General features: G+C 41.6%; 2 long non-coding RNA genes across 2 annotated transcripts in view; one reads left to right on the top strand and one right to left on the bottom strand.

The window, feature by feature from the left end:
* LOC138739334 (uncharacterized) overlaps window positions 1-7,523 on the bottom strand; it is a 35,985-nt gene extending 28,462 nt beyond the window's left edge. Inside the window, exon 1 of the long non-coding RNA XR_011342191.1 lies at window positions 7,411-7,523. This is a non-coding gene — a long non-coding RNA (uncharacterized lncRNA). The remainder of the gene's footprint in view (window positions 1-7,410) is intronic.
* The window catches only part of LOC138739300 (uncharacterized), a 67,551-nt gene that overhangs the window by 30,541 nt on the left and 13,732 nt on the right, over window positions 1-23,278 (top strand). The gene's annotated exons all lie outside the window — the stretch shown is intronic.

Here is a 23,278-nt window from a genome sequence, read left to right as displayed (position 1 = left end):
GTCATATTGCATCTGCTATGGTGCAATTGTGATGGAAGGTGAATTGCTGTGGTTCCAGATCTTTACTTAGGTATAACATAACATAACAATTACAGCATGGAAACAGGCCATTAGGCCCTTCTAGTCCGCACCGAACCAAACACCCCTTTCTAGTCCCACCTCCCTGCACAATGCCCATAACCCTCCATCTTCTTCTCATCCATATACCTGTCCAACCTTTTCTTAAATAATACAATTGACTCTGCCGCCACTATTTCTCCCGGAAGATCATTCCACATGGCTACCATTCTCTGAGTAAAGAAGTTTCCCCTCATGTTACCTCTAAACCTCTGCCCCTTAATTCTTAACTCATGTCCTCTTGTTTTAATCTTTCCTCCTCTTAACGGAAATAGTCTATCCACATCCACTCTGTCTATCCCTTTCATAATCTTAAATACTTCTATCAAATCCCCTCTCAACCTTCTACGCTCCAAAGAATAAAGACCTAATCTGTCCAATCTCTCCCTATACTCTAGATGCTTAAACCCAGGTAACATTCTGGTAAACCTTCTCTGCACTCTCTCCACTCTGTTTATATCCTTCCTATAATTAGGCGACCAGAACTGCACACAGAACTCCAAATTAGGCTGCACCAACGTCTTATACAATCTCAACATCACCTCCCAACTCCTATATTCCATGCAATGATTGATAAAGGCCAGCATACTGAAAGCCTTCTTCACCACCCTATTCACGTGAGTTTCTACCTTCAGGGAAAAATGTACCGTTACTCCTAAATCTTTCTGCTCTTCTGTATTCCTCAATGCTCTCCCATTTACCACGTATGTCCTATTCTGATTCTTCTTACCAAAATGAAGCACCTCACACTTATCAGCATTAAATTCCATCTGCCATTTTTCAGCCCACTTTTCTAAGCAGCCCAAATCCCTCTGCAATCCTTGAAAACCTTCTTCATTTTCCACTATTCCACCTATCTTAGTATCGTCTGCATATTTACTAATCCAATTCACCACCCCATCATCTAGATCATTAATGTATATAACGAACAACAATGGGCCCAATACAGATCCTTGAGGCACACCACTGGTCACCGGCCTCCAACCTGGCAGACAATTATCCACTACCACTCTTTGGCCTCTCCCTTTCAGCCAATGTTCAATCCATTTGACTATCTTAAAATTTATACTTAAAGACTGCACCTTCCTAACTAACCTTCCATGTGGTACCTTATCGAAGGCCTTACTGAAGTCCATATAGACAACATCCACTGCGCTACCCTCATCCACATTCCTAGTCACCTCTTCAAAAAATTCAATCAGATTGGTCAAACATGACCTTCCTCCCACAAATCCATGTTGAGTGCTCCTGATCAGACCCTGTCTATCTCTAAGAATTTTCTCCATTAATTTACCTACCACAGACGTCAAACTTACAGGCCGATAGTTGCCAGGCTTCCTCCTTGAACCCTTTTTAAATAACGGAACCACATGCGCAATGCGCCAATCCTCCGGCACTATCCCCATATCTAATGACATTTGGAAAATTACCGCCAGAGCCTCTGCTATTTCCTCCTTCACTTCTCTCAATGTCCTGGGGAAGATCCCGTCTGGTCCCGGAGACTTATCCACCTTTATATTCTTCAAAAGCCTTAAAACTACACCTTTTGTAATCTCTATATTCCCCATATTTACCCAATTTGCTTTTTTTATCTCACATCTCCCAATATCCTTCTCCTTAGTGAATACCGAAGAAAAGAAACTGTTCAATATCTCCCCCATTTCTCTAGGCTCCAAACACAGTTTTCCGCTCTGATTTTCTAAGGGACCAATTTTGTCTCTAGCTTTCCTCTTACCATTTACCTATTTGTAGAACTCTTTTGGATTAGTTTTCACCCTGCTTGCCATAGTTTTCTCATACCTTCTTTTAGCTTTCCTAATTCCTCTCTTAAGATTCCTCTTACATTCAATGTATCTTTCAAACATCTCCTTAACTCCATGCTTCTTATATCTAATGTACGCCTCCCTTTTTCTTCGAACCAAGTTTCCAATATTCCTTGAAAACCACGGCTCTCTCAAACCTTTTGCCCCTCCTTTTAACCTAACAGGAACATAAAGCTTTTGTACTCTCAAAATCTGATCTTTAAAAGACTTCCATCTCTCTACTACATCCTACCCATAAAACAAATTGTCCCAATGCACACCCTGCAAGTCCTTTCGCATCTCCTCAAATCTAGCTTTTCCCCCAATCAAAAACCTCAATCCTTGGCCCTGATTTCTCTCTTTCCATAATGACATTGAAGCTGATGGCATTATGATCACTGGACCCGAAGTGCTCGCCAACACTAACCTCCGTCACTTGACCCATCCCATTTGCCAACAGTAGATCTAACACTGCTCCTTCTCTGGTCGGCACCTCTACATATTGTTGTAAAAAACTATCTTGCACACATTTCACAAACTCTAACCCATCCAGTCCTTTCACAGAATGTGTTTCCCAATCTATATGTGGAAAATTAAAATCTCCCATAATTACAACCCTGTGCTTATCACAAATATCTATTATCTCCCTACAGATTTGCTCCTCTAGGTCTCGGTCCCCTCCGGGTGGTCTATAATACACCCCTACAAGTGTAACCTCTCCTTTCCTACTCCTCAGTTCCACCCAAATAGCCTCCGTGGATGTGCCCTCTAATCTATCCTTCCTAGGCACCGCTGTAATATTTTCCCTGACAAGCAATGCAACCCCACCTCCTCTTGTCCCTCCGACTCTATCACACCTAAAACAACGAAACCCAGGGATATTCAGTTGCCAATCACATCCCTCATGCAACCATGTCTCACTAATCGCTACCACATCATACTTCCAAGTATCAATCCACACCTTCAGCTCATCCACCTTTTTTACAATACTCCTGGCATTAAAATATATGAATTTCAGGGATTAACTCTATGTGTTAACTCTTACAATGACCAACTTCACAAAGTATTTCATTCGAGTAGATGTGAGTGCTATGAAAGATAGTGATTGTAGCATTTCACTGTACTCTTCTTGGGCTTGGGATGATTGATGCCCTTTTGAAGCAGGTGGGAACCTCAGAATGCAGCAATGAGAAATTGAAAATATCCATAAACATGCCAGCTAGTTGGTTAGCACAGAATTTCAGTATTCTAACAGGTAGGCAGAGGATAATTTCTCCAGCAAAATAATCTGGAATCCAGGGTTACTATTTAAAAATTAGGGCTCGTCCATTCATGACAGAGATTACTCATTTTTTTTTCCAGAGGTTGTGAATCTTCAGTCATCTCTTCCACAAAGGCATGGATCAGCAGACAACAACAATGTAGATTTAATGTTACCATCAAATTGTTCATGGTGTACAACAACCATACAAATGCACTCATTGAGGGTGGACCACTCATGAAAAGGTGGAACAGATGTGACAGGCTGTCTGGGCTACTCCCAATTTGTGCATTTGTATGGTTGTTGGACGACAGAAGTATATTGCTCCTATGATAAGATGTTGCAGGTTAGGCCTGTAGTGGGTGTAGTATCTTGGGACGTCTTTCTGAGATATTTTCTCCTTCACATCACGTTTCTTATCTGACAAAAGGCAATCAGGCTTTAAGGCAATAAAGCAGGTGAAAATTAATTAAGATGCTGAAAACCTGAGATAGACAAAAAAAGTGCTGGTCAGTAACAACAGTTCAGACAGCATTTGTCGGTCATGAAGTAAGCTGAGGTTATGTAGTTATGACCTTTGCTCAGAATGAAAATCTTGCTTCATTACATTCCTCTTATTTAAATTGGTATCTATTAAAATCTATCTCCCCTCTTTCTAAAATTAAAACTGCGACATCCTGTTATTCATCTTGTAGAGGAAAGCAATGTAACTTTAGTAAGTTAATCCTTCTGATTAAAGGTCATCACTTCAGATTTCCGACGGACGATCACATACCACTTCATGCCTGCATTTACTTTCATCCTTTCCTTCCTCAGATAAATCTATCACCATAACTCTCTCTTCCCTTCTTGTTCAAACCTTTGCCAAAATTCCTCTTAAATGTATCAATACTACTTATCTCAACCAATCCCTAAGGCAGCAGGTTTCACATTTTCACTATCCTTTGGTTAAGAATTTTTTATGAACCACCGTATATGCCGGCACAGAGGATGACTCATGTTTAGGACGACCCTGGAATTTACATCTAAAATTAAAGTTTTGATTGATACCATTTGTATAAAAAGATACCCCCACCCCCAAAATCTGGTACTGACTGCTGACCAGTGGATGCTGTTAAAAACAATTCACTATATTATACTTGACGTCCTGTTTTGCGGAAACTGCCAAAATGTTTGGCCTGGAAGTCAGCCTGAAGAAGACTGAGGTCCTCCATCAGCCAGCTCCCCACCATGAGTACCAGCCCCTCCACATCTCCATCGGGCACACAAAACTCAAAACGGTCAACCAGTTTACCTATCTCGGCTGCACCATTTCATCAGATGCAAGGATCGACAACGAGATAGACAATAGACTCGCCAAGGCAAATAGCGCCTTTGGAAGACTACACAAAAGAATCTGGAAAAACAACCAACTGAAAAACCTCACAAAGATAAGCGTATACAGAGCCGTTGTCATACCCACACTCCTGTTCGGCTCCGAATCAAGGGTCTTCTACCGGCATAACCTATGGCTCCTAGAACGCTTCCACCAGCGTTGTCTCCGCTCTATCCTCAACATTCATTGGAGTGACTTCATCCCTAACATCAAAGTACTCGAGATGGCAGAGGCCGACAGCATCGAATCCACGCTGTTGAAGATCCAACTGCGCTGGGTAGGTCACGTCTCCAGAATGGAGGACCATCGCCTTCCCAAGATCGTGTTATATGGCGAGCTCTCCACTGGCCATTGTGTCAGAGGTGCACCAAAGAAGAGGTACAAGGACTGCCTAAAGAAATCTCTTGGTGCCTGCCACATTGACCACCGCCAGTGGGCTGATATCGCCTCAAACTGTGCATCTTGGCACCTCACAGTTCGGCGGGCAGCAACCTCCTTTGAAGAAGACCGCAGAGCCCACCTCACTGACAAAAGACAAAGGAGGAAAAACCCAACACCCAACCCCAACCAACAAATTTTCCCCTGCAACCGCTGCAACCATGTCTGCCTGTCCCGCATCAGACTTGTCAGCCACAAACGAGCCTGCAGCTGACGTGGACATTTACCCCTCCATAAATCTTCGTCCGCGAAGCCAAGCCAAAGAAAAAAAGATATTGTAAAACCAAATTACGCTGTAAAGGTTTCAATTTTATCAGCACATTTTAAAATAAAACACCATTGGGTCCTGTAACAAGCTTAATAGAGATCTACAAGATTATGAGAGGCATAGATAGCGTGGATGGCCAGCGCCTTTTTTTTCCCCAGGGCAATAGTAAAGTGAAGGGAGGGAAGTTTAGGGGAGACATCATGGGTAAGATTTTTTTTACACAGAGAATGGCTGGTGGTGGAGGCTGAAACATTAAGGGCATTTAAGAGACAGGTATATGGATAGAAAAAAAGAGTTACAGGGTGGTGAGGGTCTAGTAATTTTTTAATTAATATCGGCACAACACCGTGGGCCAAAAGGCCTGTACTGTCTTGTAGTGTTCTACATCTAGGCCGTTTAAAGACTGCATAGAGTCGATGGTAGTCAGACTAAGCAATGGACTCCACAAGGGAGCTCTGAGACTTTGTTGATAACAAACAAGACACACTCAAGATTGCATCAGAGCAGTGGGAAGATGGCAGAGGTGTTGAGTCTTTGCTGTCAAGGTTTGGATTTTAGGCCTGGTGTATAAGATGATCCTAATTTTGAAGTGACATTTTTAAGTTTCTTGGATTGTCCTGTATGCTGGCATATACACTAATCGATCAAATATCCAGACAAAAATGAGAACCATTCCTTCTTTTTCCACAAAAACCACTGCAGGAGAATCCAATTTGTTGTTACCCAGTATCCATATGGATACAAGGTCTTCCAATTATGACCTGGAACTGGAGCCCTCTGGACACTTCTTGAACATCAATTAAATCAACACAAAATAGCCATCACTCAAACCCTATGGCTATCTCCACCCACTGAGCCTTCAGGAGATGACAACAAATTGCATTCATCTCATTTTATACGTGACCTTATGCCAAAATGTATTCTTTTATGGCATCTTCCATGGTTTAATAGGACCCAGACATGTAAACGTTGCAATGGCATCAAATAGTTAAGTTCCTGAGTTAAGTGAAAACAAAAGCTGCAATCCAAAGTCGTCAGACTTTTGTGGATTCTCTTTTAACATCGGACATTCCTGTAAAATTCTGGGCTATCTGTTTATTACAACAACCTGCTTACAATGGGAATTCCATGAATGATATTTTCTTAATCCCAGTAAGACTGGAACCATAGCCTTCCCTGGAGCATTTGATCATCTATTTCTATACTTATCCTTATAACCTTTAATGGTTCCATTTAGTTGCACATGACTCATTGCCTCCTATTCTTGTGTCATTACAAAATCATGTATCAAATAGCATATATAGGTACAATGATAAAGTACAATGATCCATTCATTTGTTTATGCCCCACTAAATTGTCTGTCATTATTGCGAGGTTACCAAAACATACAGTAAAAAATTAACCATGGATGGAAATAAACCTGCCTCCTCATCTCAGTGACAGAGGGTAATATTCAATTGTAAATGAATTACAATTGGTTCATGCATCCAATCCAATAGCACAGACCAAATGAGAAAGAAACATTTCTGTGCTGTGAATTCCATAACATTCATGGAATTGCAAGCAAGCAATTGGCAGATAATACTTGAAAATAATAGTCCAATATCAAAAGAAAATCTCATAGGCTTCAAGAATAGAGCAAGAGACCAGGTCGGGGGCTTAGAATAGTGAATAAGTTGTTCAGAAATGTTTCCATGACTTTCCAATTATAAAGTTATATATGCAAATGCATAATATTCCAAACTATTTAATTTAACCAACTCCACACAAATAAAGTCAATGCTGGAAAGATCTTTCTACTCCTGCCAAATTATTTCAGTAATTAAGAATATTCCTGCAATGTTCCTTTTGCTAATGCCGGACACCATGCAGCTGACTGACATCAGTTTTCAAAAGGACATCAGTCAGAATAATTCGTGGATGCCATCTGTTAAGTTGTTTCTCTGGCACCAGGCAGATGGGTTTTCTGCTTGATATCTCCTTTGAATATGGATTGAATCATCTGCCAGCATTCCTTACACAATGCACTTTAAAGGGAGTATACACAATTTTCCTCTTTGCAATATCAACAGAAAAGTAGCTTTTGCATAATTTCAAAAGCAATTCCCATGGTATTTATAAATTGCAATATAAATAAGATTGAATTTACCTTGAAAAGTGACTAAACAATGGTCTTATCAAAGGAGGACTTTAAGACATCCACTTCAATGCTGAATTTCTGCAATGGTCCATTAATTCTGCCTTTCAAAATTGGACAGTAAATGCACCACATGCATCAGCTGATAAATGATGCAGGATCAAATCATGTACCCCAGAAAGAACACAAAATTAGTTGCAATTCAATGCTGGCATGTGACACTTGGATGAAGGAGTGGGAAAAAAAGTCACTGCTTAACTCTTTGAGTGACTGCTAGAAGTCATCTGAGTAATACAGGAACAGAATAAGCAACTTTGATTCAGTTGTTTGCTGACCTAGATTATCACAAAGGAAAACTGACCACTTGAATGAATACGTTGTCATAAGTAATAACAGAAGGGATATGAGCAACGTTCACCTTTGGCAGAGGTACAGAATGGGCCTTAAATCTATTAAACAGCCCTTCACAACTTTTCATACCATTCAGGAGGGATGACTAATGGGCAAGCCCTACACTGTCACTCATGTTACAGAGCAGTGAGAATTGATGGTTACAGCTAATGAGAGAAAATAGAAATTATTTCCTGGAATTTGTGATTTGGTTTGGTCATCCTGCACACAGATGGCAAGTTTAATTTATATTCAACATCATGTAACAGGGAGCCACACTCAAACAAAACACAAACTCTCCATAAAATGACAACATTATGATCCTATTTTTCCATTCTCCACTTCCTTGAAACTTTGAAATCATTTTCTGTTAATTAACTGAGGATAATAGAATTATAGTTACATTTTTAATACTTACGTTTTGAATGATAACGAGATCATTGGGTAACTGACACTTTTAAGTGCTGCACAGTTGGAGTAGTGGTTAACATAAAGTCTTTACAGTGCCAGCAATTGGGACCAGACCGGGGTTTGAATCCCGCACAGTCTATAAAGAGATTATACATTTTCCCCATGTCTGTGTGGGTTTTCTCCGGAGGCTCTGGTTTCCTCCCACTGTTCAAAACGTACCAGGAGTGTAGGTTAATGGGGAGTGAATTGGGTGGCATGGGCTCATGGCCCGAAATGGCCTGTCACTGTGCCGTATTGTCTAAAAAAATTTTTTTAAAGATTGGGATTTTATAATTAATTTGTGCCATTGAAGAATTTGGTTGATTATGTTAATATGCATAATATAACTACCATTCAGTTCCAATGAAGCAGAAAAGTTCTTTTAAACACAGAGTGCTCTCTACAATGCTGCCTTGTGTGTATATTTAATTGATAATATCTTATGTTCGGTGTACTGATTTATCAAGAACTATCACTTTGTTGCAAAATTGTGCTGTATTCTGTCCAAAGCTGAAATGAATGGTATTAACATACAGTATTATGTGCAAAACACTCCAATTAAAACTACCAGTAGTTTCAATTATTTGAATGGAAAGGAAAAAAGCAACAGAAAATGACATAAAATGCAGTCTTAATTCCTCTATTAATGACATCAGTATTCAGTCATTGAATTTTTTTTACCTTTCCAGGAGCTCCATTAAGATTGTAATGACAGCCATTTCAAAATAATACTAGCAATGTAACTCCATAGACTAATTGGTTGAGAGAAAGTAGTTTTAGCAAATTTTTTATCAAATTGGCCATTCTCTCTTTGGATACATTTTACAAAATATAGCTTTCATGCAATTCCTTTATTTTCATATACTCATTACAAAGTACAATAATTGGGAAAATTATAATTTAAATTATTCATGTCTTGATAAGTATTTTTATAGAAGTATTATTTTAAGATTCGTTGGTGGGTCCAGGTACTGTCTTTATTCCATGTCCTGCATCCAACCTGAACATCTCCAATTTCCAAATTTGTCTTTAATACACTTGCGATTGTGCATTGCACCTACAAGTTTGGAAATGCACAACATGAAACTCAAAATTAATTAGTGCAATTGAGTTGAGATCAGAGTCTGTTTTTAAAAAAAAAGCACCAAAATACGGCACCAAAACAGGCCTGTGTTCCCCAATTAAATGCATCTACCCAATTAACCTACCAAGCCCATACCACTTTGGAATGTAAACTGGAGCATCCAGAGAAAACCCACGTGGACACGGGGAGAATGTATAAACTCCTTATAGACAGTGGTGGATTCAACACAGGTTACTGGTGCTGTAATAGTGCTGCGCTAACCACTACACTAACTGTGTCACCTTCACCCATCCAATTGCCCATTCAGACACCAGCTTCACTTTAATTCTTGGAAGAACAGAGTACTAATTTGTTCTCAGTCACTTGAGCAAAACATGTGTTAATTGAACCAAATGCAGATGGTGCCCTGCTCGTTAAATCTGTTTCTATTGCCTACCTACAGTGAGACCACCTGCAAAGGGAAAATCCTAAGTTTCCTAAAATATCAGAAGGTTGAAATTGTCCCCAGCTATTTGCCCCATGAATGGCTAATTTAGTAGCAACTATGTTGGAGTTCTTCTTCCTAAATACGTTTCTATTGAAATGGAATTTTTGAAATGCGGTATAATGCAGAGCTTCTACACATTACACAGCTAGTGCTAGTGACACCTTTAATCTAGCGCCCACCATCTAAAGTTTCCAGTCTACAGAATGCTCTATCACTTGACCAATGGCTTTTGCAGTGAGACTTAAAAACTAGGTTTAATCAAGTTAAAAGGCAAATCACTGGGAGATAGCAGCACAACCTCATTTGGTCTGTTCAAGGATGCAATCTCTCTGTAGGAGCCACTATATTCCATGCCACCCTCTTCCCAGGAATATAGTTCTAGAAGCTGGGTTGACTTTCCAATTAGGCTTCACAACTGTGTAACATTTCACAGGTATTAAATAGTCCCAGCTTCCCTCCTAAATTTCATTCTAATTGTTCCTCTCTCTTAAGTGTCTGTTAAATTATGAAGTTTGTAGTTCTGGTTTCAATTAATAGGCGATGGTAGAAGGTAGTGGATATGCCATTCAGTACTAAGGTGCACTTGGTTTTCCAAACACAGATCTACAGCAGGTACTCAGATAACAGTTCCAATGACTGGTTTAAGCTCTTTGTCTGATTATTTTGTTTGGGGTGTATAATTGACTGGTGTACTTTTCTGGCTATTAAATAGGTAATTGTATGTTTAAAGTGCAACATGCCAAAAGCAAATGTCAATCTGATTTGAACGCAGGTACACAAGATATTATTAAAAAGAATCTGCTCTTCTAACAATTTTCTTGTCAATTGTTTCAAGCAGAAATTCTTTTTTGAAGCTCTGTCTAGTGTAGGGTTGGTTGGATTTTATTGAAGTTTATTGCTCTAGCAGATTTGACATCTTTCTATCTAGTTCCTCAACCTATTATGCTGTAGGCTGATTAGAAAGTGAATGCCATGAACTAAGTTTGAGATCTAGCCCGTAAGATTTAGCCCAGAGAATGCTGGTTGGGTGCTGCTGCAGATGTAATGTCCTGAAGAGTGTTGATATGAGGCTGTGGCTCCTTGACTGAAAGAAACATTTGTTTAAATTATCTGCATCCTCCAGAAGAAATGTTGTACTTACAAAAAAAATGCCGTGCAAGCAAGAAATCGAAGACAGATTTGGGGGATGGAACAGTACAGTGTTATAGCTTGTGGAATTGCTGCCTCATGTCTTCAGAAACTCGATCCTAGCCTTTAGTGTTGTCTATGTGTAGTTTACATAAAGAGAAGTGTGCTGACCCAAAACGTTGACTGACCATTCTACCTATGGATGTTATCTGACCAAAACATTGACTGACCATTATCTGACCAAAACCATGACTGACCATTCTACCTATGGATATTATCTGACCAAAACATTGACTGACCATTATCTGACCAAAACATTGTCTGACCATTCTACTTATGGATGTTATCTGACCAAAATATTGACTGACCATTATCTGACCAAAACATTGACTGATCATTATCTGACCAAAACATTGACTGACCATTATCTGACCAAAACATTGTCTGACCATTCTACCTATGGATGTTATCTGACCAAAATATTGACTGAACATTCTACCTATAGATGTTATCTGACCAAAATATTGTCTGAACATTCTACCTATGGATGTTATCTGACCAAAATATTGTCTGAACATTCTACCTATGGATGTTATCTGACCAATTGTGTTCCTCCAGCTGCTCATCATTTGTTAGATTATTACTGAACATTGTCAAATTCATTTGGGTAGAGAATGTGTGGCTACCAAAGGTTTCAACAAAAACAAAAATTTAGATAAACACATGGATGTAAGAAAAATGAAGGGTTGTGAGCTGTGAAGTAGGGAAGGGTTGTTGATTGCGGATTAGTTTATATAGGTCGTCACCACATTGTATAATGTGCTGCAACATTCTATGTTCTTTGTCTAAGCACATTCAGGTCAAAAACCTTACTATAACACTCAATGTAAATATAAAATAATTCTTACACTAATCAGTGAACCTACCCACTGAACCATTAGGGAAGCTAGCAGTGTCTATTTATTTTAACAATCGACTGATTGGTGCCAAATGCCTGAATGAAAGAAAACTCCTGGTAAGTAATTGAGTTCTGGGCTCCATACACATTGAAGAGAAAGTTTTCACTGCTTTTTTTTGTAAGTATGAAGACCAGTGGTGCTTTTATGTGAATAATGCATTGAGTCATTTTAGACAGATTGAAGCAATTGCACAGACAGATCATGGAGAAACTACATCTTGATGACAAACCTTCCCACTGTGTTCCATTGAACTTTGTTACAATTTCACTTCCAATTTTAACTCCTGGGGAATTGTTTGTTGGAACACTTGCCATCCAGGAACTGCAGTGAGAGCCTTGCCCCATTACTATGGTCATTATTTAATATCACAAATGAATCAAATTGTTTTCACAAAAAAAATCTGTTACTTATCTAAAAAACTATCATTATGGATATCCCAGGACTTAAAGGAATTAGGACGAGAGAGCCAGAGCCTTTCAAAAGAGGTTAACTCAGCATCTAATTTCATCATCACTTGAAGCACAGATTTACAAAATTGAAGAGGCAGCAGGAGCAGGATGGCTAGTCTGAAAGAAGAATGTCTGCAGAATGCATAGGTGAAGATGAGAATGACTGCAGAATGCATAGGTGAAGATGAGAATGACTGCAGAATGCATAGGTGAAGATGAGAATGACTGCAGAATGCATAGGTGAAGATGAGAATGACTGCAGAATGCATAGGTGAAGATGAGAATGACTGCAGAATGCATAGGTGAAGATGAGAACGACTGCAGAATGCTTATTAAGAAAAGGTAGAAATGCCAAAGTGGAGATAGGAAAGTCTGCAGCATGCATAGTAGGATGCCAAGCCAGAGTTAGGAAAGGCTGCAGACGCCCAGCTGAAGATGGGAAATAACTAAATTCTCTGTGGGCCATGTTATACTTTGATGATTCTGCCCTCAGAGGATCAAAATGGAAAGGATGGAGACTTCAGCAGTAGAAATTATACTGATCACTTTGTTCCTTTCACAACATTATGAGCTCTCTGCACGGCAGCAGGAACAGTTCACTTTGCAGATATTCATGTAACAGTGTGGGCGACTGCACTTTAGTAATTGCACATTATGGGCACAGTCAGCATTAATCGCTTAAGAGTTAATGCTGTTAGTCATTTGGATCAAAAATTCAAAGCAGAAAAATGACACTTTACAATGCCGAGCCAAGAGATTAAGACTCGTCGTCATTAAACGGACCTTGTGTAGTTCAAAAGTATGGTTGGGGACCAGACTCAGACCCAGTACAGGGTATTGCCTGTGACCTTGATCCTCTGAAGCCCTTTCTCTGCCTTTGCTGCTTGAGAGAATCTCCCCATTAGAGACAGGTGGTGCCATTATCTGAAGAGCTCCATTCACTTGTATTCACAAGGGTTCCTTTGGGGTTTTTTTCCTATTTATTTTCACGTGGGTTTACTGGCAATTGTTATGGTGAAACTGCTGTCTTGGTGCTACTGGGTAGGATGATCTAGGATTTGTACAGCAAAGATAAAGTAATAGCTGAAGCTACAAGTGACAGTGTTTCCAGGGTATATAGATAATGGATGTGGTAAATACGTCTGAGTGTCCTAGGTGGTATCTGCAGTACGTTTTGTAGATGGTAGGCCCTGTAGGTGTTCTACACTCTAGTGAAGGGTAAGGATGGTTGGTGGGATGCCATTGAAATGGGCAGCTTTGTTCTGGAGCTTCTTGACTGCTCTTAGGTCTGTACTCATCCAGGCAAGTGGAAACTATTCCATCACACTCCTGCTTTTGTCTTGCAAATGAAAGAAAGGCTTTGGGTTCAGGAAGGGAGTCACTTGCAGCAAGATAGCCAGCCTCTCACCAACTCTTGCATCAATCCTGCCATGGACAAACCCACCTGCCATAGGAAGATCTATGAAGATAAAGTCACGGAGGTTCATCCCCCTCTTCAGTCCATTCACTACCTGCTGTAGACCAAGATAGGTTGTTACGTCCTTCAGTACTCAACCTGCCTAATCATTTTAGTGCTTCCAAGTTATGGACATTCAAACCACCATCCCAAGGGCATTTTGTCCTTGCTAGCTTACAAGTGTTGTCCCACATGGAGGAGCACTGATTCATCTGCAGAGGGAGGACAGTAGTTAGTAATCAAAGGAGGTTTCCTTCTGTATTCTTGACCTGATGTTATATGGTCTAGAGTCAATGTCATAGGCTTTCTCCTAGAAGAAACCTCTAGGCTGCTCTCCATTACCAGTCTACCACATTTTCATGGACAGTATTCAGTAAAGTGGGATTAAATATTCATTGCATTATCGACCATAGAAAGAAGAAAGGATCTTAAGCACAATGTCCAATGGAGACATTGTATCCAATGTGGCTGGATGAAAACAGATTAAGGGTGTACATGTAAGTTTTGCTGGTTTTAGGTACTGTATGACTTGAGAGAACTTTCCTTCAGAGGGACAAAAATACATGGAATTGAGTCCAAAACAGGTGACATATAATCTATGCAAAAGCGCAATCGACAGGATGTTACTTACTGCTTTCTTATAATTCTATAAATCAATAAATCTATAAATCACTTGTCCGTGAACTACTCTTTGCAGACGATGCCGCTTTAGTTGCCCATTCAGAGCCAGCTCTTCAGCGCTTGACGTCCTGTTTTGCGGAAACTGCCAAAATGTTTGGCCTGGAAGTCAGCCTGAAGAAGACTGAGGTCCCCCATCAGCCAGCTCCCCACCATGACTACCAGCCCCCCCACATCTCCATCGGGCACACAAAACTCAAAACGGTCAACCAGTTTACCTACCTCGGCTGCACCATTTCATCAGATGCAAGGATCAACAAAGAGATAGACAACAGACTCGCCAAGGCAAATAGCGCCTTTGGAAGACTACACAAAAGAGTCTGGAAAAACAACCAACTGAAAAACCTCACAAAGATAAGCGTATACAGAGCCGTTGTCATACCCACACTCCTGTTCGGCTCCGAATCATGGGTCCTCTACTGGCATCACCTACGGCTCCTAGAACGCTTCCACCAGCGTTGTCTCCGCTCCATCCTCAACATTCATTGGAGCGACTTCATCCCTAACATCGAAGTACTCGAGATGGCAGAGGCCAACAGCATAGAATCCACGCTATTGAAGATCCAAGTGCGCTGGGTAGGTCACATCTCCTGAATGGAGGACCATCGCCTTCCCAAGATCGTGTTATATGGCAAGCTCTCCACTGGCCATCGTGTCAGAGGTGCACCAAAGAAAAGGTACAAGGACTGCCTAAAGAAATCTCTTGGTGCCTGCCACATTGACCACCGCCAGTGGGCTGATATCGCCTCAAACCGTGCATCTTGGCACCTCACAGTTCGGCGGGCAGCAACCTCCTTTGAAGAAGACCGCAGAGCCCACCTCCCTGACAAAAGACAAAGGAGGAAAAACCCAACACCCAACCCCAACCAACAAATTTTCCCCTGCAACCGCTGCAACCGTGTCTGCCTGTCCCACATCGGACTTGTCAGCCACAAACGAGCCTGCAGCTGACGAGGACATTTACCCCTCCATAAATCTTCATCCGCGAAGCCAAGCCAAAGAAAGAAAGAAAAAAGATAAATCAATTATATTATACATTTATCTTCATTTGGATGCATGAGCTCAAAAAAAGATAAAGAATAAGGATGAAAGGACTGGACGATAAGGATTCAGAAGTAAATGTTTGCAGACAGCATGGTTGAAGTGAAAAAACAATGAAAACAAAGTAAAACCACTGAATTTCTTCAGCATTGTGTTTTCATGATAAGCATTCAGACTAAAGATTATGGTTATGAAGGAGGATTTATCCACATATCACAAATGATTGAAATCTAAAATAAAAAGAGAAAATGCAAGGAACAGTCAGTCTGTCAGAGCAACTGCCAGAGTTCCAGTGACCTGGTTCAATTCCAATCCCTGGCGCTGTCTATTGGTGTTTGGGCATTCTCATTATTGTGTTCCCCCGGACACCCTGGTTTCTTCCCACATCACAAAGACATGGTGGATGACAGATTAAAATGTTCCCAGTGTAACTGGGTGAAGAATCTAGGGGAAATAACAGGAACGCAGGTAGTAATTAATGGATGGGTATAAGACATTGAGAGTTGTGTAGACAGCGTGAACAGCCAACCACTTTTTTTTCCAGTGCAACAAAAGCAAATATCAGAGGACATCTGTTTAAGGTGACTGGAGAAAAGTTTTGGAGAGACCTCTGAGGTAGTTTTTTTTTAAACACAGAGAGTGATGGGTGCCTGGAATGCATTGCCAGTGGTGGAGGCTGGTACAATAGGGACATTCAGAATAATCTTGGATAGTGTTAGGTCTGCTTTGTTCATGAATGAGTGAGACAAACACCAGGCTGAGTCGAAATCAGGGTTCTTTGTTCTTTATTACCGGATTGTAACACTTGCGACTAACAAAGTTAGTCGGAGAATGCATTCTGCCGTTATCAGCAAAATGGTGATTTTTTATACCCTTGGATACATGCTTAGAACATCATCATATCATTACTTGTCCAATGACTAAAACTGTTGCTATCCTTTCCCTGCTAGCTTCCTGCCTCTCAATCCATCAATGTCTCTCTTATCTTGTAAGTACAAGGATGCATTCTGTTACTCCTTAGTACTGGGTGACTCCTTCTCCGGTCCCATCTCATGATGTTTTACCTAACAGGAGTACAAGGACACCTCCCCTTCTTGTTACTGCCCTGTACAGGGTAACTCCCTACACATTCCCATCTCATGATGTTTTACCTTACAATCCCTCCTTTGTCCTCTTTAGAGGACAATCTCGCCCTGACTATGCTACCACCGCGTTACATTAGTTCGCCTATTATTGCCAAGCTCTATACGGGTTCTGTTCACAGGGTAGTTCGGCTGGTGGGCGAGGGCTCCCCCAACCCTCCTTTGCGTACACCCCCCATCCGTCACCCCAATCCCATTGCCCGTTTACAAGTTTCATCCCATTTGCCCCCAAGCAAAAAACTAGCTAACCCCCCGTACATTAGTAAATTCCCAAGTTAACATATGGTCTACAATCTAATTCATAATACTTGTTCTACAATCTGATTAATAATGTTTGTGTTACAATCAATGTTATAATATTTGGGTTACAAGCAAGGTTAAAATTATATGTGTAACAATCTAATTCACAATCCCTCCTTCCCATCACATTCCCCTTCAGACTCCAGATCGATCTCAGCAACTTTCTCCGCCTCCTGTAATGTGAGATAGTCTTGCTCCACAGCCTGCACAGCTTGATATTTCGGAGGCAGTTCATCACGGTCAGCAAAGGCTTTCTCTATGGTCCTCGTGACCAGCGTTCGAATGCATGGAATACAACAACAGCCACAAGTGATAAAAATTGATACAGAAATGAACAAACCCAGCAAAAGTTGTCCTAACAATGTGCTCCATCTCCCAAACACTCCCTGTAACCAGGATAAAACAGGATTGGAGACTCCAGACTGGGCTTTTAATTCTTTCGCCAATGCCCTAAGTTTCGTTAACCCCTTAGTGAGTGATCCATCTGGCCCTGTGTTATTAGAGATAGAAGTGCAGCATAGATCTCCAAACATAGCACACACTCCACCTTTCTCTGCCAGGACCATATCAATCGCTATCCTATTCTGAAGTGTCATAAGGGAAGTTTCTGACAGTTGTTGATGTATTGCCTCAACAACGTCCCTGGTCAAATTTACAAGGCGCTGGACATTATAGTGAATAAGGTTGATCCTATTAACATTCTTATTTACAGTGATGGGAAAAATTGCACTAAAAACAGGAAAGCTTTCAAACCCAGCTGCAATCTCATCGGCTAATTTAAATTCGTCCGGAATATTCCGGGCTTGGCCAATGGCATCAATCCATACCCCATCAGGGTTCCTTCCTCCCGGCCCCAAGAGTCCAACACTCCTCCTTTTTCTCCACAGCCAACTCTCTGTGTGGCGCAATTCTAGGGAATCCTCGTCTCCCTCCTGCATTTTGACAATCAGCACTGGCGCATTAAGGGTTACTAGAGCACACCGACCATCCCAGTTAGCGGGGAGCCAGTTGTACAGCACTCTTCCTCCACAAAACTCATCTGTGTAGTCATTCAATCTGCTACAAGTCTCCTTAGTTTCAGATTCATTTTTTTTGTTATGGGACCTCAAAATCATCCCCTGTATATGTTCATGATAACCAGTAACCTGTTTGGCTGCCCTGTCAGGCACCCATGTGGCGTTTTCCCTGCTAATAGTAGGTCGTCTACATACTGAATCAGTGTAACATCTTCCGGGAGCTTTAATTTCATTAGGATTTCGCTAAGGGCCTGATTGAACAGTCCTGGACTGTCCTTATAACCCTGAGGTAATCTAGTGTATGTGTACCGATGTGCTTGGTAAGTGAAAGTTAACCAGTCTTGCCATTCCTCAGCTAAATTCAAGCAGAAGAATGCGTTTGCCAGATCAATGACAGTATAGTATTCGTGCTCCGGACTCAGAGCCCTAAGTGCTACATATGGGTCTGGGACTGGTCTCCCGATGGTCTTGGTAGCCAAGTTAATCTCCCGGAGGTCGTGTACCATCCTCCAGTCTTTTCTACCCGGTTTGGGAACAGGCATGATGGGCGTGTTCCACATACTGTCAGGTGCCGCCCTTAAAACCCCTGACTCCATTAACCCTTCTATCGTTCCTTTAATACCCTCCTCCTGACTGGGCGACAAGCGGTATTGTTTTCTCCATATTGGTTTCTGCCCGGGGTTGGCCAATTCTAGAAATACCTCTCCTTTTATTACTCCCACATCATAGGGCCCCGTTGTCCATATATGTGGACTCAGATTAGAAAGATATTTGTCTGAGTCTCTGTGATCAATATTTTCTCCTTCTATGGCTCGGTCTCTTTCTACTTTCTCATTCACTACCTGGTCCCATGCTTCAATATTCAGTCTGACAAATTTTCCTCCCTCCGAGGTGGAATATCCCGGGATTTCTGTCTGCCTGTATTCACACCCTATCGCTTCCTTTACCATCGGACCCAGCTGTCGAGCGTGATGATCTTTGTCAATACCCAAGGTCACATGAGGCACACTTTCTACTCCTAAGCAGAACCACTCCATTTGTTCTTCTGTCATGACAACCATAGCAGCTATTCCCTCCTTACCTACAAAGATAAATGGACAATGTATCGTTTCTGTCTTCCCTTCTTTTAGAGAGTCCCACCTCTCCTCATATTCCTGGTCCGGGTGGATGGTGTAGTTTAATGTAACATGCATAGGATCTAGTGGATAATGGTAATCCCCATACCGAGGAATACTGGCCCTCCACTCAAAAAACTGTTTAATCAGCCCTGGGCCTGGTTCACCATACAGTAGCCGACTCCAGAAAATACTAACCTCCACAGAGTCTTCTGAAGCGTTAGATGGGGTCATTACTATAAACTGTCCTCCCCTTCTTATTGTATCCCCTGGGTATGTTAACCGAAGGCCCTTCTCAGAACATTGTATGGTTATTCCTAGTTTGGTAAGAATGTCCCTTGCTAATAAATTAATGGGGCAACTTGGCACAACCAGGACAGGCGTTTTAACCCTTTGTCGTCCAAATGTCATGTCGATGTTATCTGTATAGGGCTGTGTTTCCCTTATTCCGGAGAATCCTATTGTAGATAATGTTTTGCCCGAAAATGTGCTCCCTGGGGGTTTTTTAATCACTGTCGTAACTGCTGCCCCTGTGTCAACCATAAATTCAATTTTTTCTCCATTTACCGTCCCCCAAATTTTTGGTGGCTCCCAGGGAGGCGTGATTTTTGATTCTCCAGGGCACCTTCAATAATCAAATTCAGCACTTTCCTCAATATAGTCATTACACTGAGGTGCCTGGACTTGTTGATCACTCTGCCACCCCCCGATTCTCTGGGGCCCATCAATGTGTCCATCCCTACCCCTTGCTTGTCCTCTTAAGTTTCCTCCTCTTCCCCGATAGCCTCTAATAGAGGGTAATCTTTTTCCCCTTGCTCTCCCAGCCTCCGGACAGTTCCGCTGGTAGTGTCCAGGATTTTGGCAGTACCAGCATACTGCATGTTCCCCTCTATACATTGTACCTAGCTGTCTTTCCCAACCATTTCTTACTTGGGGTCCCGGATTTATCACTGGCCCCATGACCTGTGGGACTATCTGTTGGGCCGCTAATTTAACCCCTATATGTTCTATAGCTCTCACCAATTTATCGGTTGTTTTGTCCACCTCCTTCTGGGACGCACTTTCTGACTTAGCATGCTCTGATTGACGATGTCGTTTGATTGCATGTGTCAGGTGTCTTTTCCACAAATCCTCTGACATTGTCTCTACTCCCACAATGTCCCTTAATTTTGCTTGAACCGTAGCAGGTAGTCCGTTTATTATCCCATTACGAAAGTGAGCCCTTCCTAAGGGGCTGTGGTCGGGTCTTTCTCCAGTCCCTGTTTCCCATAAGTCCCATGCTCGAGTGAAATACTCGTGTGCAGTCTCTCCTTCCTTTAGTTGAAGGGTTACCAAGGCATCCAAACTATAGGGTGTAGGAAATGTTTCTCTAAGTGCTTCCCAAAATTTATTCCAAAGTGGGTTAAATTCTATTTCATCCCCCAATTTACTGCTTCTTACAATTCTCTCTATTTGCTTCAGGGCCCCTTCTGCCTTTAATTTTATCATGATAGTTCTGACATCTGCGAGTGCTAATTGTTCTTGGCAGGTTTCTCGCTCAAAACAAGAAATCCATGGACTAGCCCCATTACTCAACGGAGGTAGTTTTTTCATTAAACTCTCTAAGTCCATTCGTGACCAGGGTACATATTTTTGAGTTCCCCGTCCCGTGATCAGTAATGGGCATTGATATCTCAATTTTGGGGATTTCTGCTCCTTCTTTACTCTTGGCATGCATTTATTTATCCCACCTTGTTCTGACTCTTCTTCGTCACTGTCACTGTCCCTATCAGCTTCCAATGTCTCAGGGTCAAAGGTATATTGGTCACGTTCATCTCTAAGATAATCTTTTCGGCCATAGTTTAGTTGTTTCACATCTTTCTCTTTTGTTCTAACTATGTCCAGGTAGGCATGTCTATTTTTCTCCCTCCCGAGTCTTTTCCTTTTACTTTCCTCCCATGGTGGATCGTATCTCGTTTCCTCATCTGTACTACACTTTTCGTCCTTTACTCCTATTACCATTCCTTCAGCTTTAATTTCTCCTGACAGTGTTGTAGTTATCTTTTCCACTTCCTTAAATACACCTACCATTAATTCTTTTTGATCCTCACTGATCTGCCCCAGCACATTAATATCTCTGTTTAAGTTTTTAATGTTATCCTGAACCTTTTTCATGTTCCATTTCTGTATCTCTAACTCCTTTTCTATTTTCTTAGACTCCAGAGGTGTCTCTACATCTATTACTCCCCCTTCTATTTTTATTAAAGGGGCCTGTACCTCGTCTGATGTGTCCCTATTCCCGTGGTTCTTGTCACACCCCAGTGTCTCAATATCTGAATATAAGGGACGTGACTCCAGTGTCCCATCTGGGGTGCCAGAGAGAGAGAGAGAGAGAGAGAGAGAGAGAGAGAGAGAGAGAGAGAGCATAGCGAGAGAAAGAGATAGAGAGGCAGATACACAGAGCACAAGAGATAGAGAGAGAAAATGCCTTGCACTGGCCCCACTGGGAGAAAAGTCTTCAGATTAACACTTTCGTTTCAAAGGTTTTAAAAGGTTCTCATCCTGTGATCACTGGTCTGGATCAGATTGGGTCTCCCACCACTGGGAACTATCACTCCTTCCTTCCCTCCCACCTCGAGTGAGCTACACGTCAGCCCACAATGTCTGCCCTGATCCCGCAATGGTGGGGGTGCGGGAAAAAGGGAGGGAGAGAGGATAAAACAGGATCCCATTTGATGCGGAGCTGGAATTGTGGGCACAAAATTAAAACCAAATTGTATTTCTCTGCCCTGCCCAACCTGGGGATTTCAGGGCAGCACCGCCACAGATTGGGATTGGGAGGGGGAGTGGGTGAGAGAGGAGGGGGGGAGAAGAGAGAGAGGGGGAGAGAAGAGAGAGGGGGGAGGGTGAAAGGAGGGAGGGAGAGAGCAAACCCGGACACTTCGTGGCTGGAAACTGGAAACAGGCACTTTTCCTTTCACTTCTGTGTTTTGTTTCTTCCAGCTTATCTAAGACACTACGTTTTAAAATTTTTTTTTTTCTCTCACCTGTCAGGAACATCTCAGTGCCCCCGGGTAACCAACCCCTCTTCCTCCAGCGGTCTACACATTTTCGGAGCATTTTTTGTTTTTCCAATGCCGCATTACTGGTATTTCGCTCCTCTAATTCCTGATTAATTTCCTTAATAACTTGGTCAAAAGTCTTAGCAGGCAACTGTACAGCCATAGCTGCGGGACCGCTTTCTAATGCCTGTTTTAATTTAGGTTTTTGTCTGTTTAGGGGATCTATGTCAACGAAAATTGCTTTTAAAAATGTCCCCTTGCAAGCTGGATGACTAATATCTTTTAAAAGAACAGTCTCGAAGTCTTGTCCTCCAATTGACTTCAGACTGTCCTGTATACTCTGATTGCTCGTTTTCCACTCTCTGTTTTCCCAAAGGGGTCTGAAAGTTAAATTACAACTAGAAAACCAAATATTTGGGCTATACTTTTGTCCTGTTTCCCTGTACCAATCTATGAATTTACGTAACTTTATCTCCTTGGTGATGTTGGGAATACCCTCATTTAACTTATCAAAAGTATTTCGAATAAACTGGGTGTCTCTTAGGAGTTTGTCAACTTTTTCATTAATATCTCCTACCTGATCCGGACACAGCTGTCGCAGCCTTCTGTCGTCGTTCTTGTTCACCAGGCAGGTGTCCCTGAGTACTTTTTTTGTTGTCTCAAGGTCTCTAGTGTCTGCTGTGGTATTCCACCACGGCGAATTGGGGAAATAAATTCTTAACTTCTCAAGCGTACAGACATTATCATACCTACCGGACATTTATAAGTCAGTCTCTCAGATACAATTGAGGCCAATAAGCCTGAACCTTTGTTTTCTTTCAAAGCCCAACCTTCACGTGGGAGATTTCTCCTCTTAATAACCAGTTTAGGGCAGAAAACTCAGGTCCTCAATTGTTTATAGACCACCTTCTCACTCTATTGGACTTTGCAACGACACAATAAAGACTTTTAAACTCTAGCAGTTTCTTGCGAAGCACTTAATAAATGTCATTCAAACACCTTAAGGACTTTTATCTTGTCTGTAATCACTTACGTGTTACAATCCTGGCATGCGACCTTCAATTGTGGTCGTCTAATTTGTCCGATCTCCAGTTCTTACTGACAATCATAAAGATTTTAAAAAAAAAAGAGAATTTTGTTAAAA

The sequence above is a fragment of the Narcine bancroftii genome, chromosome 1 (assembly GCF_036971445.1).
Source record: "Narcine bancroftii isolate sNarBan1 chromosome 1, sNarBan1.hap1, whole genome shotgun sequence".
NCBI lineage: Eukaryota > Metazoa > Chordata > Chondrichthyes > Torpediniformes > Narcinidae > Narcine > Narcine bancroftii.
This window is presented reverse-complemented; position numbering and strand designations above follow the sequence as displayed.